This window comes from Lonchura striata, unplaced genomic scaffold, assembly GCF_046129695.1.
Source record: "Lonchura striata isolate bLonStr1 unplaced genomic scaffold, bLonStr1.mat Scaffold_162, whole genome shotgun sequence".
Taxonomy (NCBI): Eukaryota; Metazoa; Chordata; class Aves; order Passeriformes; family Estrildidae; genus Lonchura; species Lonchura striata.
In genome coordinates this window covers 245,001-252,500 of record NW_027461106.1, presented here as the reverse complement: position 1 = coordinate 252,500, position 7,500 = coordinate 245,001, and positions in this window count along the sequence as shown.

Below are 7,500 nucleotides of genomic sequence, written 5' to 3'. Positions count from 1 at the left end.
CTCGGCCGGGCGGCAGGCCTGCTGTCCCGGCACCGGACGTGGTCCTCGCGAGGCCAGGCGCCGGGCTAGGTAGACCTGGTGTCCTGGAGGCGGACTTAGGCCTCCGGCCGCCCGGCGCCGGGGTAGACCTGGTCTTCCGGGAGCCGGGGTAGACCTGGTGCACGGAAGCCTCGGGGTAGACCTGGTCTTCCGGGAGCCGGGGTAGACCTGGTGTTCCGAGCGCCGGGGTAGACTTGGTGCACGGAAGCCTCGGGGTAGACCTGGTCTTCCGGGCGCCGGGGTAGACCTGGAATTCCGGGCGCCGGGGTAGGCCTGTTCCCCTGGAGCCGGGGTAGACCTGGTGTTCCGGGAGCCGGGGTAGACCTGGTGTTCCGAGCGCCGGGGTAGACTTGGTGCACGGAAGCCTCGGGGTAGACCTGGTCTTCCGGGCGCCGGGGTAGACCTGGAATTCCGGGCGCCGGGGTAGGCCTGTTCCCCTGGAGCCGGGGTAGACCTGGTGTTCCGGGCGCCGGGGTAGACCTGGTGCACGGAAGCCTCGGGGTAGACCTGGTGTTCCGGGCGCCGGGGTAGACCTGGTGCACGGAAGCCTCGGGGTAGACCTGGTCTTCCGGGCGCCGGGGTAGACCTGGTCTTCCGGGAGCCGGGGTAGACCTGGAATTCCGGGCGCCGGGGTAGGCCTGTTCTCCTGGAGCCGGGGTAGACCTGGTCTTCCGGGAGCCGGGGTAGACCTGGAATTCCGGGCGCCGGGGTAGACCTGTTCCCCTGGAGCCGGGGTAGACCTGGTGTTCCGGGAGCCGGGGTAGACCTGGTGCACGGAAGCCTCGGGGTAGACCTGGTCTTCCGGGCGCCGGGGTAGACCTGGAATTCCGGGCGCCGGGGTAGGCCTGTTCCCCTGGAGCCGGGGTAGACCTGGTGTTCCGGGAGCCGGGGTAGACCTGGTGTTCCGAGCGCCGGGGTAGACTTGGTGCACGGAAGCCTCGGGGTAGACCTGGTCTTCCGGGCGCCGGGGTAGACCTGGAATTCCGGGCGCCGGGGTAGGCCTGTTCCCCTGGAGCCGGGGTAGACCTGGTGTTCCGGGCGCCGGGGTAGACCTGGTGCACGGAAGCCTCGGGGTAGACCTGGTGTTCCGGGCGCCGGGGTAGACCTGGTGCACGGAAGCCTCGGGGTAGACCTGGTCTTCCGGGCGCCGGGGTAGACCTGGTCTTCCGGGAGCCGGGGTAGACCTGGAATTCCGGGCGCCGGGGTAGGCCTGTTCTCCTGGAGCCGGGGTAGACCTGGTCTTCCGGGAGCCGGGGTAGACCTGGAATTCCGGGCGCCGGGGTAGGCCTGTTCCCCTGGAGCCGGGGTAGACCTGGTGTTCCGGGAGCCGGGGTAGACCTGGTGTTCCGAGCGCCGGGGTAGACTTGGTGCACGGAAGCCTCGGGGTAGACCTGGTCTTCCGGGCGCCGGGGTAGACCTGGAATTCCGGGCGCCGGGGTAGGCCTGTTCCCCTGGAGCCGGGGTAGACCTGGTGTTCCGGGCGCCGGGGTAGACCTGGTGCACGGAAGCCTCGGGGTAGACCTGGTGTTCCGGGCGCCGGGGTAGACCTGGTGCACGGAAGCCTCGGGGTAGACCTGGTCTTCCGGGCGCCGGGGTAGACCTGGTCTTCCGGGAGCCGGGGTAGACCTGGAATTCCGGGCGCCGGGGTAGGCCTGTTCTCCTGGAGCCGGGGTAGACCTGGTCTTCCGGGAGCCGGGGTAGACCTGGAATTCCGGGCGCCGGGGTAGACCTGTTCCCCTGGAGCCGGGGTAGACCTGGTGTTCCGGGAGCCGGGGTAGACCTGGTGCACGGAAGCCTCGGGGTAGACCTGGTCTTCCGGGCGCCGGGGTAGACCTGGAATTCCGGGCGCCGGGGTAGGCCTGTTCCCCTGGAGCCGGGGTAGACCTGGTGTTCCGGGAGCCGGGGTAGACCTGGTGTTCCGAGCGCCGGGGTAGACTTGGTGCACGGAAGCCTCGGGGTAGACCTGGTCTTCCGGGCGCCGGGGTAGACCTGGTGCACGGAAGCCTCGGGGTAGACCTGGTCTTCCGGGCGCCGGGGTAGACCTGGTGCACGGAAGCCTCGGGGTAGACCTGGTCTTCCGGGCGCCGGGGTAGACCTGGTCTTCCGGGAGCCGGGGTAGACCTGGAATTCCGGGCGCCGGGGTAGGCCTGTTCCCCTGGAGCCGGGGTAGACCTGGAATTCCGGGCGCCGGGGTAGGCCTGTTCTCCTGGAGCCGGGGTAGACCTGGTGTTCCGGGCACCGGGGTAGACCTGGAATTCCGGGCGCCGGGGTAGGCCTGTTGCCCTGGAGCCGGGGTAGACCTGGTGTTCCGGGCGCCGGGGTAGACCTGTCGTCCTACTCCGGGCCCGGCCTCCGGCCGCCCGGCTGCTGCGGCAGAACTGTCGCCCTGGTGTCCCGGGCGGACCTGCTGTCCCGCGCACGACCCACCCTGCGGCCGCCCGGCGCCAGTCTAGAGAGGGAAGGAGCCGGCCGTTGGGAGCCGGCAGCGCTCCCGCCTCCTCCGTGCCCAAAGCGACAGCGGCCCGGCTCCTGCCTCCGTCTCCGGATCCCTCACTGCCTTCAGCCGCTCGACCCCCCTCCCCCCCACCCCGCTGCCGTCCTGCCCCGGGCTCGGACGGGGCCAGGCCGGGCTGGAGCGTCAAGGAAAGAAGGCCGTCAAAGCAGAAGGCTGGGCGAGAGCCGAAGAGAAGGCTTCTCGGCAAAGGGGCCGCCTCTGCCGTGGGCCCCGGCCCTGCTGGCCGAAGGACCCGCCTTCCTCGGTGTCGGCCCGCTCCTGGCCCTCCCGCCGCTGCGGGTGTGCGAACCGGCCGAGGAGAGAGCGGGCGGGGGACGGCGACGGGGGTGGGGAAAGTAGTCTGCGAGCGGCGCCGGGGAGTCTGATGGGGCAGGGCGGGGCGCCCCCAACCGTCGATGGGCGGAGGCAGGGAAAGTCTTCAGGCGGGGCGCCCCCAACCGTCGATGGGCGGGCTCTGAGGGGGCGGCGTCGGATTGCGAGTGTGTGGAGCCGGCGTGTGTGTCACCGTGCCCCTCTCTCTCTGTCTCTCTCTCCCTCCCTTCCCCCCCCCGCCCCCCCGTCCCTCCCTCCCTCCCTCGCTTCCCTTGCGCGCTGGCCCCACTGAAATTCCGTTCGGCCGGGTAGGGCTGCGCGGCACCCCGGGCGGAGGGGGCTGCTGACGCTGCTTCGACGGCAGGCTGACGCAGGCTGCCTGTCAGCTTGGTCTGGGATCGCTCTGGGTACCAGAGGGAAAGAAATAAAGTTCGTCAAGAAAATTCCTTTTCCGGATCAGTTTCTTGCGCCGAGGGAACAGAAGAGTCGTTCTCTTCGAGAAGGGAGGAAAGGGGAAGCGCGGGAAATGAAACCCGAACCCCAAACCAGACCAAGGGGAACCAAGCCACAAAAAACAAAGGGATAACCCCGTAACTCCTAAAACAAACCCAGAAAACTCGAACCAAAAGTCCCGCAACGCACATTCCCCCACCCCCCAAAAAAACCCACACCGAGCCCCCCCCCTCGCGCCCGCCCCCCCCACCCCCACCAGGCAAAAAAAGGTAAAGCCGGCCATTGAGAAACGCTCTACTACCCGGGTATGGGGAAATACCTCTTGCCATGGCCCCGGAGTAGACTTTTCCTCCGGGCGCCGGGGTAGACCCGTTGTCCGGCCCCCCGGGCTACACCTGGTATCCCGGAGCCGGGGTAGACCTTGTACCCGGCGGCCGGGGTAGACCTGGTATCCCGGAGCCGGGGTAGACCTTGTACCCGGCGGCCGGGGTAGACCTGGTATCCAGGAGCCTGGGTAGACCTTGTACCCGGCGGCCGGGGTAGACCTGGTATCCCGGAGCCGGGGTAGACCTTGTACCCGGCGGCCGGGGTAGACCTGGTATCCAGGAGCCGGGGTAGACCTTGTACCCGGCGGCCGGGGTAGACCTGGTATCCAGGAGCCGGGGTAGACCTTGTACCCGGCGGCCGGGGTAGACCTGGTATCCCGGAGCCGGGGTAGACCTTGTACCCGGCGGCCGGGGTAGACCTGGTATCCAGGAGACGGGGTAGACCTTGTACCCGGCGGCCGGGGTAGACCTGGTATCCAGGAGACGGGGTAGACCTTGTACCCGGCGGCCGGGGTAGACCTGGTATCCAGGAGACGGGGTAGACCTTGTACCCGGCGGCCGGGGTAGACCTGGTATCCAGGAGACGGGGTAGACCTTGTACCCGGCGGCCGGGGTAGACCTGGTATCCCGGGGCCGGGGTAGACCTTGTACCCGGCGGCCGGGGTAGACCTGGTATCCAGGAGCCGGGGTAGACCTTGTACCCGGCGGCCGGGGTAGACCTGGTATCCCGGAGACGGGGTAGACCTTGTACCCGGCGGCCGGGGTAGACCTGGTATCCCGGAGCCGGGGTAGACCTTGTACCCGGCGGCCGGGGTAGACCTGGTATCCCGGAGCCGGGGTAGACCTTGTACCCGGCGGCCGGGGTAGACCTGGTATCCCGGAGCCGGGGTAGACCTTGTACCCGGCGGCCGGGGTAGACCTGGTATCCAGGAGACGGGGTAGACCTTGTACCCGGCGGCCGGGGTAGACCTGGTATCCAGGAGACGGGGTAGACCTTGTACCCGGCGGCCGGGGTAGACCTGGTATCCCGGAGACGGGGTAGACCTTGTACCCGGCGGCCGGGGTAGACCTGGTATCCCGGCGGCCGGGGTAGACCTTGTACCAGGCGGCCGGGGTAGACCTGGTATCCAGGAGACGGGGTAGACCTTGTACCCGGCGGCCGGGGTAGACCTGGTATCCAGGAGCCGGGGTAGACCTTGTACCCGGCGGCCGGGGTAGACCTGGTATCCCGGAGACGGGGTAGACCTTGTACCCGGCGGCCGGGGTAGACCTGGTATCCAGGAGACGGGGTAGACCTTGTACCCGGCGGCCGGGGTAGACCTGGTATCCAGGAGCCGGGGTAGACCTTGTACCCGGCGGCCGGGGTAGACCTGGTATCCAGGAGCCGGGGTAGACCTTGTACCCGGCGGCCGGGGTAGACCTGGTATCCAGGAGCCGGGGTAGACCTTGTACCCGGCGGCCGGGGTAGACCTGGTATCCCGGAGCCGGGGTAGACCTTGTACCCGGCGGCCGGGGTAGACCTGGTATCCCGGAGCCGGGGTAGACCTTGTACCCGGCGGCCGGGGTAGACCTGGTATCCAGGAGCCGGGGTAGACCTTGTACCCGGCGGCCGGGGTAGACCTGGTATCCCGGAGCCGGGGTAGACCTTGTACCCGGCGGCCGGGGTAGACCTGGTATCCAGGAGACGGGGTAGACCTTGTACCCGGCGGCCGGGGTAGACCTGGTATCCAGGAGCCGGGGTAGACCTTGTACCCGGCGGCCGGGGTAGACCTGGTATCCAGGAGACGGGGTAGACCTTGTACCCGGCGGCCGGGGTAGACCTGGTATCCAGGAGACGGGGTAGACCTTGTACCCGGCGGCCGGGGTAGACCTGGTATCCAGGAGCCGGGGTAGACCTTGTACCCGGCGGCCGGGGTAGACCTGGTATCCAGGAGCCGGGGTAGACCTTGTACCCGGCGGCCGGGGTAGACCTGGTATCCCGGAGCCGGGGTAGACCTTGTACCCGGCGGCCGGGGTAGACCTGGTATCCCGGAGCCGGGGTAGACCTTGTACCCGGCGGCCGGGGTAGACCTGGTATCCAGGAGCCGGGGTAGACCTTGTACCCGGCGGCCGGGGTAGACCTGGTATCCCGGAGCCGGGGTAGACCTTGTACCCGGCGGCCGGGGTAGACCTGGTATCCAGGAGCCGGGGTAGACCTTGTACCCGGCGGCCGGGGTAGACCTGGTATCCAGGAGCCGGGGTATACCTTGTACCCGGCGGCCGGGGTAGACCTGGTATCCAGGAGCCGGGGTAGACCTTGTACCCGGCGGCCGGGGTAGACCTGGTATCCCGGAGCCGGGGTAGACCTTGTACCCGGCGGCCGGGGTAGACCTGGTATCCAGGAGACGGGGTAGACCTTGTACCCGGCGGCCGGGGTAGACCTGGTATCCAGGAGACGGGGTAGACCTTGTACCCGGCGGCCGGGGTAGACCTGGTATCCAGGAGCCGGGGTAGACCTTGTACCCGGCGGCCGGGGTAGACCTGGTATCCAGGAGCCGGGGTAGACCTTGTACCCGGCGGCCGGGGTAGACCTGGTATCCCGGAGCCGGGGTAGACCTTGTACCCGGCGGCCGGGGTAGACCTGGTATCCAGGAGCCGGGGTAGACCTTGTACCCGGCGGCCGGGGTAGACCTGGTATCCAGGAGACGGGGTAGACCTTGTACCCGGCGGCCGGGGTAGACCTGGTATCCAGGAGACGGGGTGGACCTTGTACCCGGCGGCCGGGGTAGACCTGGTATCCAGGAGACGGGGTAGACCTTGTACCCGGCGGCCGGGGTAGACCTGGTATCCAGGAGCCGGGGTAGACCTTGTACCCGGCGGCCCGGGTAGACCTGGTATCCAGGAGCCGGGGTAGACCTTGTACCCGGCGGCCGGGGTAGACCTGGTATCCAGGAGACGGGGTAGACCTTGTACCCGGCGGCCGGGGTAGACCTGGTATCCAGGAGACGGGGTAGACCTTGTACCCGGCGGCCGGGGTAGACCTGGTATCCCGGAGCCGGGGTAGACCTTGTACCCGGCGGCCGGGGTAGACCTGGTATCCAGGAGACGGGGTAGACCTTGTACCCGGCGGCCGGGGTAGACCTGGTATCCAGGAGACGGGGTAGACCTTGTACCCGGCGGCCGGGGTAGACCTGGTATCCAGGAGACGGGGTAGACCTTGTACCCGGCGGCCGGGGTAGACCTGGTATCCAGGAGCCGGGGTAGACCTTGTACCCGGAGGCCGGGGTAGACCTGGTATCCCGGAGACGGGGTAGACCTTGTACCCGGCGGCCGGGGTAGACCTGGTATCCCGGAGCCGGGGTAGACCTGGTCTCCGTCCGCCCGGGTAGACCTGGTGTCGCGGCCGCCTGCGGAAGTTCACCAAGGGGTCGCTGTTCCAGGCTGCCTCCGGCTATGTCGACGTAGCGGTCGGCCTGCGCTGGCGCACCCTCCCGGTCGACTTCCACTCGTCTCCTTGGAGGCGTCGGCGGCCTTGGACTTATCTTTCCGTATATTGGGAGCGAGGTGACGGGCCGCGTCCCCGCAGGTTTCCAGGGTGCCTGCGTCGCAAGGCGGAGGATAGGGCGGCCGCGCCGCGCGGTCGTCGGGGCAGAGCGAGTGCCGCCTAGGCCGGGTGAGCCGCGTGGCTTGGTCCCGGTTCCCGTCCTGCCCAGGGCGCTCTTTCGGGGAGAGCTGCCCGAGAAGCCAGAGAGAAGAGAATGGGCAGTGTGAAGGGCCACCAGAGAGAGAGCCGAGAGCCGAGAGAGACGGCCCGAAAGACCGTGTCGAGAAGCCGCTCGCTGGCCGCAGCGAGGCGGTGAGAAGCCCCGCGTGTGT